General features: G+C 39.6%; 1 protein-coding gene across 4 annotated transcripts in view; it reads right to left on the bottom strand.

Moving 5' to 3' along the window:
• Nucleotides 1–12,978, bottom strand: part of BACH2 (BTB domain and CNC homolog 2) — a 264,660-nt gene that overhangs the window by 189,727 nt on the left and 61,955 nt on the right. For 3 of the 4 annotated variants that reach the window (XM_019537761.1, XM_019537758.1, XM_019537760.1), the window contains exon 2: nucleotides 10,802–10,975. The exons of the other annotated variant lie outside the window; for it this stretch is intronic. The gene's annotated coding sequence lies outside the window, so the exon portion shown is untranslated. The remainder of the gene's footprint in view (nucleotides 1–10,801; nucleotides 10,976–12,978) is intronic. 4 annotated transcript variants of the gene reach the window in all.

Genomic DNA, 12,978 nt, shown 5'->3' on the forward strand with positions numbered 1-12,978 from the left:
CTCTCTAATAAGCGGGGGGGAGAGGAAGAGGAGGGGAGCCTCATGGGGAGCAGGTTTTCTGGCTCCTAATTCATTGGTGCAGTTCTCAGTAGCCACAGGAGAAGAGAGACAACCCAGCCCAGGTGGCCTGAAACTTAAATGGCAGGCAAGGTTCTTTGAGTAGATGTGGTCTCTTATTAGACCGAGTAGCTGGAAAAAAGTCTGTACCAAGCTTGAGGGCACAGTCACCCTTCTTCAGGCATAGGAAGTCTCTGCTATTCTCCCTGGAGTCTCAGAACAGCACAGACTTCCTATGCCTGAAGAAGAGCGACTGCACCCAAAAGCTTTCTAAGAACTTTTTTTCCCCCAACTACTCAGTTGGTCTAATACAAGATATCACATCTACCCAAAGAACCTTGCCTGCCTATGTCCTTAAACCAACACAGCTACAACCAAAAACACTGAAACAAATACTTTTCTGACATCATTACAGGGTCCCAATCAAGTAACAACTAATGCAGACCAATCAATTCAGAGGTAGTCAGCATCTCCACACCTGGCCAGAGTCACTAAAATTGGCTTTACAGGATCTTTTTTAAGGAGTCTGAAGACCGTGGTCTGGATATAAATGAGGGGGGATGGAAGTGGTCCTTTTCCAGCCCCCTCCCTGAGACCTTCCCCATAATATACAACAGCCAAAGGCACATACTTTACTGCACACAACATCAAGTGTTGTGCATGTGTTACACATAGTAACACACTTTTTAGGATAACTGCATACAGTAGGTGCTAGTGCAGTGCCTCACAGCTAGATAAGAAGAAAGCAAGTAATACAGCCTGTCGGCCCTGAGTAAATAGCTACTCTTGAGATGATGCTAGACCAGTGCAACTTGCACCACTGTAGCTTTATCCCCAGTTTTTGCAAGGGTGACCTTTTACCTAATCTGAAATAATTATGCCAGCATAAGATTGTTTGTGAACTGTTACTCAAGTGTAAGGGTGATGTAAATGGTGTAATGATGGTGCATGTCCAGGCACTAAGTATCCAGACAGATGCCCATCTCACCCTATTTTACACCAAAGAATTGGGTTTTATTCCTAGGCTGGCCACAAACCCAGCACACAAATATTAAGCAAGACAATTTCTGTGCCTCACTTGAACTCCACTTCCATCTCGCCATTGGCCAGGCCACACAGTTGGAGTACTGCGTCCAGTTCTGGGTGCCGCACTTCAGCCAGGATCTCGAACCAGCTTCCAAGGGAAGTAGTACTGGCTCCTACCTTAGGGGTCTTTGATAATTACCTAGCTGGGGTCATATGAGCTTAAACTTACCAGGGGTCATATAAGCCCAGTATTCACTCCTGCCTAGTGCAGGGGGTCGGACTTGATGATCTGCTCAGGTCCCTTCCAACCCTACATCTATGAACCTATGAATCTGTGAACCTATGAATGACCATCTCTCTCATATTACTGAGAGTGATGATATGAGGTTCCATAAATTACAATGTGTAGAGAAATAATCAGTCAGTGGAAAAACTGGAAAAAACTCAGAATCTCCTGACATGAAACCCATTTCCTATTCTCCTATACTACTTTTTGGTTCGCATCAGGAGGTAAACAAAAAGGAGAGCAGCCCCTTCTATCATACGTTTCCCCTACATATTTCAAACTATGAGGAATTTCCTTCCTTGGACATTCCAAGGAGTACCTAGCAGATATCCATCTTGGATAGTTTGGAACAGAGGATATTGCATCTATGCATGATGATCCTTGAGGTCCTTCCCAGCTGTATGGTTCTATGTCATGCAAGGTAGAAGACTCCTCTAAATCTGATCTTGTTCTAAAAGATTCTTCTCTGACAGTTTAACAGTGACATTAATCTCAACTTTCTGGATGCCTACAGCATAATATTAAAATACTAAAGCTTCTAAAAGGCAGCGCTTAAGAGAAAGAGGAAGTTAGAAATAGACTTGGTCAAGTTCAATTTAAAAAAAGCACAAAAACCCTGGAAACCATTCCAGAAACACATTTACAAATACTGCAAGAATCAGATGACAGTATGTCTAAAAAAAAAAAAAAAATACTGCTATCAAGAAATGAATGGAAAATAATAGCAGCTAATCATCACTAAAGGAATGGCTTTAAACCATGATAATTTGGGATACCAAAGATATCAATACCTCAAATTTTGAATTTTTTGAGAGTATGAAGCAAAAATAGCTAATATAAGGAATTTTGAACTGAAGTTAAAAAACCCCAAAACCTCTGATTTCAATTAAGATGGTCTGAATAATTTCATGGGTTTAAGACCCCCAAGAGATTATGGAAGTGCTAGAAAAAGAATCTCTTATGAAAACAGGTATTCAAATGGGTCAGGCCTGATTGCTACTGCAAGTGCCTTTGTGACATGTACAGAAGTAGGCCCCATGCCCTTTCCATTGGGTTAATGAATCATAATTGAAGATGAAGGAGACAGGCCAGAAGTTAAACCAGCACATGCTCTATGTTTCATTTCCCCAATAATCAAGACAAGAAGAGATAGAATGAGGACTGAAGAGGTGAAGCTAAGGCAGTGCCTACACTGACAATACTGGTCAATAACTCCACATGTTCCCACAGGGAATGTGCGAGGAAGGGAAAAAGAATTTGGGGGTCAAAAATCTTCCTGTGATTAAAAAGTAGCATGAAAAAACCTACTATTCAAGCTGTTTTTAATTCAAGGTCAGTTTTTCATTGGGGCCAAATCAAGAGAGAATATGGGGGAGAAAAAACAGAAGAGTTGCTTTTCAGCAGGTCTTAAAAAACTGACAATATTCACATAGTTCACTTCTGGTAATTTGCTAACAGATCATTTACTGCTGTCCTTCTGGATTAAAGGCCTTGTTTAAAAAAAAAAACAAAAACCCAACAGTTTAAGCCAGCATAAAACTATTAAAGTACAACAGAACAAAGGACCCCCTTCTTCTCAATATCTATTGAAGCTTTAGGCATCATAAAAAGTAGAAATTTGCAAAAGTTTTAAGTATGCCATTCAAATTAGTGTATAAATTGCCTTGAAATAATCAATTTCTTTTCTCATGTACATACCATAGCAAATTCTCATTAGTAAAAGGATAAGGAAAGGGGGTAAATGCTTAGCTAAAATTTGGTGTCTATAAAATAGCAATGAACATGAAAAGATCTGAAAAATAGATCAGAAATCTGGATTATATGTAATCTGCCCAGGAAACCAGACAAGTACTATTCAACTAGCATCCCAGGAGGGGTTAATCTGTGGCCCCCCAACTCCCCCTAGCTGCCACTGCCCTCATCACTCTGGCTGCTGCAGTGGGGGGTATCCAGGTTCCATGTCATTTCTCTGACTTTCACATCCTGTAGCAGCCCACATGTATTGTGTAACAGTGGAGAATGCTGTCTGTCCATGCAGTGCAGGGGGAGCTTGCACCAAGGGAAGTGAGGGGGGTAGCAACCCTGGCTACTAAGTTGGACAGACCTGAGCTAGACCTTCGATTAGCAACAAGCAACAAAAACACATGCCCTTATTAGTCTTAGATCTGAAATGGGACTCTTGAATCAGCACTAGAGGTCAAGAATTTAAGGTACAAACCTAGATTTTCTGGACCGTGATCACTTTATAAAGGAGTTTTCCACTGTGAAAAGGGGGATCGTGGTTGACATTGCCAATGCCTGTCTGTGTTAACACTACAATCAGTGCCCAGAAAAGGATTGCCAGTGTTTGGTTTTGTAGTGAAAAAGCCAAGCTAGCATGCGCCCTTTTAACTTGGGAAGATAGCTCAGTAAATCCAGGTGCTAACAAACTTGCAGCACATTGGAACTTAAATAGACTAGGAAATTTAAGGGGAAAAAGCAATGATTTAAGATGTGCCAGATAGCCTAAGGGTTGTAGAGTAATCACAGACTTAACCACTACATTACTTGTTTTTATCATGGATTTGGATCTGCAATATCCTCACTTGTTCTGAAGTGTTAACAATGACTAGGAATCAAATGCATGCATGATTGTATGCACACTCACATATGCACCAAGACAATTAACCCTGTTTGGCACAAAATGTTTCAATATTTCCTTTGTCTGTAATTCCTGATAGCAAAATTACAGATAAGCAGGCTTGCTGCTGACACACTGCATAAATTAGAGATCACATTCATTTATAGGTTTAATTTCCCTGCAATGAGAGGGCACAGGAGAACAGAAGCAAAAACATGGAAGCACATTCTAAGTTCTCTCTCTCATCAGCCTGATCACCAAAACTTGCTCAAATTCTGTCCCATTCTTGAAAGCAATGGCCTGAGCTATTTGGAAAGTCTGGTAGGTTTCCAGGGTTCCTCCCTACCCCTCAGTTTATTTGACTGCTTTTATAATTCTACTGCCCCTATCTGCATTTGAGCCAAGAGGAATGAAAGCTTCCATTAAGGCAGACATCCCTACTGATTACCTGATGAGAGTGGAAAGCTCTGGATAGATTCTGAATAGTCTTAAGATCCCAAATTATACATTTTCCCCATAAAATTTCTCAGTCTATTTGGATTCTAATATGCTGTAAACCTGTTAAGATTTGTTACAAGAAAGATGGGGGGGGAGAGAGAAGAGAATTCCTCATGAAAGGGTTCATACCAACTAAGTAGACAGAATAAAAAAACCGGTGGCAGATGCATACAGGCAAAGATCTGCTCCTATATTACTTTATTTTGCTGTTTTGTTAAGGGGTGGGTGACAGCAGGTTAGCATACAGGGGGTTTAATGGAAGACAGAATGCCAGTGCTCATTTCCCCAGAGGCTTATGTGACACCCACGTTCATACTGGAATCACAAGTGTGCTAGTTACAATCTTGTCTGATGCACAGCTAATGGGATGCAATTTAAATATGATTTAGCTAGTACAGCTCTAAATTCCATCCTAACACCTATTTTCTTAAACTTTCTGGAAGGTTACCTTCAAGGCGAGGGAGAAACAATGTTACCAGCTGCACCATCAGCCTGGCTCACCAAGGAAATATATTTCATGAACTGTTTTCTAAATATAGTATCTCTGATTTAAAAAATGAGAGTTCCTTGCTCACTCCATGAAATCAGTTTGGGCAACACCCAAACTGCAAAAATCCTGTGTGCTTCAACATTTTGCTACATGAGCTAGGATCCAGGAGACCATGTACTTGCATCATGGACTTGCCACATCAAGGTTCTTGGTAGTTTTGACAACTGATACAAACTCATCTTTTGTTCCACTCCTCCAACAAATACAAAGACATACAAAGCTCATCAGATATTACCGAACTGAAACACGGAAACAAAACAGTTGCAATTTGGATGGGTAAAATGTATCACCATGGGTTTTTTTAAAATACTTTTATTAAAATATCTGGATGATTTCTAAAGCCTTCTTTAATGTTATACTGAAGCTGAAGGAATCCCAACCAGCAATACTTGGATGCAACTGTAGTTACTAATAAATGAAAGGTTTCAGAATTCTACCATAAACCTATCTTCAGCTACCTAACATGTGGTAAAACCTAGCTGCAAGACTGTAGTATGGAAACAATTTCCTGCCTTCCCTAAATCTAGTCGACTGGTGTGGTTTAGACCAGACTGTTCCTGCCTTGGGCAGGGATTGAAACTAGATGACCTCCAGCATCTCTTCTAGCCCTTTTTGTAACTAGATACCTGCAACAATTTTAAGAAAGACTTAAGAGCACATTAGGTGGTATGATTCCAAGATATTCAACACCAATTTAACTCTACTCCTCTTCAAAAACATTAGAGTTCTACCTCAGATTAGAAGGGTTAGAGAGGTCAAGGTCTTGTGTCCTTCAAAATGCCCGAAGCCTTTAAGGCTTCGAAAATCTGACCTATTTTAAAACGTGCATCACAGCAGGGAAAATCATCTAGATGCAAAACCAAAAAACCTCCAGGAATTTTGTCATTAAAAAGGCATATAAACAGCAGAAGCAAACTAGATTAATACATTTTGCAGTTCTTAATCTAAAGTACTGTTGGTAACAACATTGTTTCTTGTTTTCCCTTCTGGGGACAAACTGGACATAAGGAAAAACTTCTTTACAAGTTGAGTTTGGAGGCTAATAAAGATTATCTAATGATAATATGATGGGATATTTCTGTAACCACTGGTATCAATTTTGCCAGCTGCCAATAGCCTTAAGAGACGGTATGGAAGCCTGAGGGAGGAAAACGTGCAGGGAAGTTCCATCCACAACCAGAATGAATGGTGAGGGATGGTGGGGATGTTATGCTGGTCTATCCCACTGGCAGATCCTCTTAGAGTGACATGATCCCACCATGGTTGCTAGGACACATCAGTGGCCAAACTCCAATAGCTGTACAGCATAAAGTGACTAAACCACACCTGACAATCTAGCCCATCATCTGTAAGTGGTGACCAGAACTGCCACACCCACGGTTCTAGGATACGGGTTAGTTCATCATTTTGTTTTGAATGCTCTTTGCCTGATAAGTCACAGACATGACTGTTCTGTAATCAAACCTAGTGTTATAAAAAGCTGAGTCTTTATTCAACTTCAGCTGAATGCTCAAACTCCCAAAGTTAATGGCAAACTTCCAGGCAAGTCAACATTTGCACTAACTAGCTATCCTTTTGGAAATTACCTGCAACTAAAAATCACATGCATGAATTTCTCAAGGCTACCATTACTCATATCCTGGTAAGATCTTAAACAAAGCTCTGGCTCCCTTATGTTAACTCTGAAGATTCCCAATACATTTTTTACTAGGACACGATTTAGTCTAGCATCTCTGGAAAAAGCTGCCTGTTTCCTCCTTATTTTTGCCACAGTGTTCATACTTGCTGCAATATCTGACTAATATTCCCATAAAGTGAGCGAGAGTAAGTGAGTGAGTGAGTGTGTGCGTATCTCATATGTTTATGAAGACTCCTGGGACTGCTCATAGTAAAAAACACTACACAAAAAGGTAATACATTACCAGACCCCCTACAACATATCCGGTAATTTTCAAATGGCATCTTTGGTGTCTGAGACCATTTGAATAGCAAGCCAGCGTTCTATCACTGTACAGCTTTGCCTTTATAAAATGTTGACTGTCCCAGGATAGTGGGTATTGATAGAATCTGCCAGCAGCACAAACACAAATGTGAGAATCCAGAGCAGAAATGAATGGGTCTCTCTACACATTAGTGAAACAATCAGGAGAACAGATAAAAACAAATGACTTAACTGATTAAACAAATAAATAAAACAAGGGCTTTATAGCACTTTAGTAATTTCCTTCCTCAGGCAATAGGGTCTGTACCACAAATTTCACCCTTTCAGCAACAAAAACATTTGACTGCTAATATTTATGGGCCTGCCGCCATATCACAGTGCTAGGATAAAGAGCAAAGTAAGGAAAGGTCCTAAATGTAACTGAACGGACATCTGAGTTCCAATATGTATCACTCGTGATTTAAAAAGGCATTACTTATTCCTATGAACCACTGCACCAGCATGAATTTGTAGCTATCCCAAGCTAGCGAAGGTACTGTACTGTCTTTTGGATGAAACACTATCAAGGCTCTAAGTCGTTATCAATAAGGTCTTATGACACTTCTTATAAGATAACAGTTAACATAAATGTTCCTGGACAACCCTTGACAATTTCACTCAAGCTATCAGAATTTCCCTACAGCTCATATTAAATGATTTTTTTTTGTTTTCTTACTGAAGTCCTTTAATAATCGCTCACTTCCTCCCCACAACTGATAATGTTTCAGTTGCAGGTGAAATGATCCCCTTATGTATAATCTATACGGTGCTGCTGGTTTCCTTAAAATGAAAAACATTATGAAGATGTAAAGTAGTATTATATTGACATTTTCCTTGGTTTTAACAATATCTACTGGAATCACCTATACAAAACCTACTTGGTAACCACAGTGAGTTGTGGCTATTAAGATAGTCTCTTTGCTCTTTGTATGTTTAAATATCAAAGTTACCTCTACTATTAAAATTGTGTTTTATTTCTAACTTTGCATCACAGCTAAGACAGCTAGGAAGACAATGTTTCTTCTTTACTCCCACATCCTTCCTCTGTGCCATGAAATCATCTGTCCTAGTGCCAGAAGTCTAAATGGAGTGTACAGCAAGTTCAAACAGAGGAGGTTGATGGGAGTCCACTGCCAATTCCACTCTACGATCACAGCATACTCCCAGAGCTCCATTAGCTGCCTGCAATCAAGAGTGGCTGACTCAGTTCTGCTTGCTGTCCAGGTTTAATAGGTTCAGCTAGTTAATGAGCAATGGCTAGATTGCCTTCCAAGACTTCACATCATTCACAAAGCAATTAAGCGTACACCTCAGTTTCCTGGAGGAAGTAGAGAGTAGTGCCTTGCACTAAAAAGGATAAATGCAATCCACAACGTTCAAAACTCATGTGCAACATAGTAGAAAACTGCCATAATATTAACTGTCCTTAGATATCAAAAAGAACATGCAATTACTTTTCTGTAAATGTATGCCTGTCTGGAATTACAGACTGTTTTCACAAGGTGAAACCAAGTACTTTAAATCACTGGCAAGTACCTCACCAAGTTCCTGAGAAAGGTAGACCTGGGAGCCATTATAAATACATCAGCTAGGGAAACAAAGGTATTTAATGTGAAAGAAATTTCAAAGACAAATAATTTTTGATGGAAGGAACTCAAATCACAAGAAGTACATTTGAGGTTTCTAATCTCAAGGTAGATATTATCCTCAAACCTACAGACAGGGAAGCAAGATCATAGCTTAACTGAAGAATAAGATGCAGTGTCCCCAAAGTGCAAGGCTACTGTAAGAAAAACAAACTGGTTTCTCATACACATGCTTCCCCCCCCCCCAACCCCATGCAGTTACTGCTGTAGTTACACATCCCAAATCCTTGCCTCTTCTCACTTAAAGTACTAAAATATGAGATAGGAGCTTCTCTGGTGGTGCTTAAGAGTATTAGTGTGTCTTTCAATACATCCACTGAGAATGTCTCAGTATACTACAGAACCCAGTAAGTTCTTGAATTAAATACTTCCCAATTCACCCTGACATTCACCCTTTTCATTCTTGTGTCCTCTTTTTTAAACTTTTGTGTTTGAACCTGATAAAAGATGGAATCATACTGACTGGTGGCAGCTGCACTGCCTCCTCCAGCCTTCTGGGGTCATTACAGCAGAGGCTGCCTTCTCCATATGTACGAGGTGCATTAGAAATGTATGATACTGCTCCCTTGCACAAGCCAACGAGCCAAAGGACAATTTAAGACAGAAGAGGGCAGAACCAAGAGGTTGGCAAAGACAGCAGTTGCAGGAGGGCAGAAGCTGTGAAAATAGTGGTACATGGCCACTATCTTTTCTTAGACAGCACAAATACACTGTTTACCTGTATGCATGACAGTCACTGAAGTCCACATAATTAAAAGGATTATTATACTTTTAGCAAAAACCACGCTCCTAAACAACAACTACAAAAAGGCTTCATGACTTACTGCCTTAGATAAAGCAACCAATAAACCCACTCTAGAGGAGCAGTGTTACATAGGGGAATCAGATTAACAAATTAACTGCATAAACAGAACTTCAGTGATTACAGAAACATTATGACTGACTTTGATGTTTCAGCTGAAGAAAAAATGGAGAAATTACATGTTCACCTGCTGATTAGAAACCCAAGGTTCAATTTTTGACAAAAATTACTAATAAGATTAAAAAAGAAAAACAAAAAAAAGACTGAAAATTAACATGCAAGGAGATAGTGATGGGACATATGCACAGCAGAAAGGGTTATGATTCTTTGTCCTATTATTTCTCATCTCCTTAATGCATGCCTTCCAAATTGGTAAAATATTTGTGGGAAAAATGGAGAAGACATGGTTTTGCATTCCAAAAGATCTATTTCCCCTTGCTGCATAGGGCTAGGGAGATCACCCATGAAAAGAAGGTGAGCAAGGAGAGGACCACTACTGTGGTGATCACATACTAAAAGTCCCATCAAAATAAGTTAACGTTAGTTGACTACTGTGAACACTTTCCAGGCGGTAAGACATCACTGACAGTCCCAAGAACAGTACCACGTGCTAGCAATATCAGCCCTGGAACCTGCTAGTATAAGGGTGGGCAACCTGCAGAATACGTGTCAGACTATAACACATGAAGGCATTTTGCTTGGCTCGTGTGCCTTGGGGCAGATGGCAGAGAAGGGGCTGGGCTGCGCTGCCACAACAAGGATCAGGCCCCTCATGGCTCCCCTGCTGTCCACCTCTGGCATGCCAACATCTTACAAGTTGAGATTGTGGGCGTTATTGGCACTCTGCTCAAAAACATTGCTGACCCCTATGCTAGTAAGTTGCATACACTGTGAGCAATGCTAATGGTTAACTTTAGGTACTGCATTTTGTTCCGACACTTCCATGTAAGTATCAAAACATCAAAAGCTAAGACAATTTTAAATTACAGATCTACTGCACTCAGAATATATAATAATGATCTTTTTTAAGCAGTTCCATTCTGTCTCCACACTCTATAGATTCAGAGTGAGGAGAAAAGGGAAATCCTAACCTTACAGTAATAGAAGAGCGTTTCAGGAATGGTTGAAATTCCTGAGCACTGGGCTTGGTAAGAGCAGCTAAATAAAACAGCTGAGCCTGCAGTTGTATCCACATGTTTGTTGAAGTGTTTGGATGATTCACACTGAGGTCACAGCTCAAATTAGAGCAGAGCATCTTGAATTCAAAACATGTGTGAAATATGATACACATTGAGCTTCCAGGTCATGACATGGCAAAACTGGGAGGTCACTCACCAAAGAAGATACCAAATGTGGAGATGGCAGGGGACGTTGGGCAGAGGAAAAACTGGATGACCTTGTACCAATTAGCTTAAACTGTCAGGCAAGAGTTAACACTGAGGAATCTTGCAACACTGTTTATATCCTTTCACCACAAACAGGTGTTGGGAAGCCCAGGGTAAGAGGGGCCTGTGGATAAAAAAAGAAAGAGGAACCACAATTGGTTTTACTTGACCTATTCAGACAAAGTTGTTTTGTTTTTTTCCTTTTCTTTCTAACATACCGACAGTTTTATTTTTCTTCTTTTTTCTTGGAATCAATACTGATGCTGAAATGCTTACTTCAGGCTGTCTGACAAATAAAGGATATACATCATACCACTCACAGTTTAGATTAGGTTACACTTTCCTGGTAAGCAATTTCATGATTTGGAGTGGGGGGAGGAGACGGCAGGTTTCTTAATAGGTTTTAACTGACATTTTTGTTAAGCTTCTGGAAAAAAAACCTTAAGTATATCCTTATTCCATCACTGCCCAAATTGTACCATTTACCATTTGAAAAATGGAGAAATAAAGGAAATGTATATCCATCCTATTTAACACCTCTACACAAATTCACCTCATTTTCTTCTTGGTCATCTTGCATGCATCTGAAATGTCTGAAGATGTGAACCTAGAGATTTTGTTTAAAAATGCTTTGACCCACAGATTTTTCCTTCTCCTGCTGCCTTTCTTCATCCTGCATACCAGCCACCTCTCTCTCTCCTTTCTTCCACAGTTCTTTGTTGCTGAATGTCAGGGTCATCAGTGTCACAGTCTAACATGATTTGTGTTGCTGAGATTACACCAGTGCTCTAAAGGAAGCAGGCAGAGGGCAGAAAAAAATGCAGCCATTTTAGGAGGAAGGAGTCAGGCTAAAATAGACATCAGCAACCTCCCACTTCTAATTAAAATAAGGTTTCTGTACCACAGCAGAGCTGTGCTGCTACTAAGCAATCTCCGTATTTCCATGTCTATAGAATCAACGTATTTCTGCCTCACCCACATATATCTTTGAGGTGTGTTCCTATTCTCCGAGATTAAAGCCAAGGACTGGAAAAAACCGATAAAGTCTGAACCTGTGATTCAGCAGATTCTAATGTTCAGAAGTACCACAATCTGTGTACTATTGAAAGATAGCAGCAGTCCATTACATGTATTGATTTGCAGCACTTTGTCAGCACTAATGATGTTATCTCATTAAAAGAGATAAATGCCCTACCATTCTACCAAAAGCATCTGCTTCTTATTTCGTTCTTTTGCTGCAGCAAAGCCAGCAGCAGCAGCACAGTGAAATTAAATTGAAATCCAATGCAAAACCTGCATAAAGAGCTGTTTACTATGATTTCCTTTGAACTAGGTTAGTTTAGTTTTCTTACATGGTACTTCTGGTTGAGATCTCTGCTGGGTATACCAAGGGAGGTGGGGGAAGAAATGCGCTGCTTGTAATTTGGAAAACTCTATGGAGCAGCAAGCAGGTCTTCTCTAGTTGAAGTTTTCAAGCAAATAAAAAAAAAAGCTAATTTACAGTTTCTCAACATTACTAATAGTTAATCTGAATGCTAAAAAGTGACATAGTTGTAACTTCCATCAAAAGAGGTGAAATTAAATAAAAAGTGGCAATAATTAATTTGGTTTATTAACACCAAGCAACACATTGCCATGCGCAGTGCAATGGTTTTGTCTCAACAGATTTCTAGTTAAATAAAAAGGTAGCAATTTACCATAATGAATGTTTTATATACAATTCCTTTGTGTATATGGTCTCTCAAGTACACATTATTAAAGTCTATTAAACTCTCTATTTAGCAGAATTACCAGTGTGTCTTTTGGGAAATAACTACAATGAAGCAGCACCAGTATTTAAATTACAATTGTTTAATATTCTTTTCCTAATCACCAATCCAGGTATCTACTTTAAAGTGATGCTAGTCAACTTCCAGAGTGGCAGAATATTTCCCGACGATTGGGTTATGAACCACCCACAGTGGTATACTTAAAAAACAAAGCAAAATTACTATTTTAAACCATCTTAAATTTTAAATCACTAGTATTAGAGGTTGCCACTGCACTAAAACACTGAGCGCCTTTTCCTGATTTTCCTTAATGTAGTTTTTTATTGTGTTGGCTAGTTTCAACTATAATTAACCATTT

This window comes from Crocodylus porosus, unplaced genomic scaffold (assembly GCF_001723895.1).
Source record: "Crocodylus porosus isolate Cpor-Errol unplaced genomic scaffold, CroPor_comp1, whole genome shotgun sequence".
NCBI classification, from domain to species: domain Eukaryota; kingdom Metazoa; phylum Chordata; order Crocodylia; family Crocodylidae; genus Crocodylus; species Crocodylus porosus.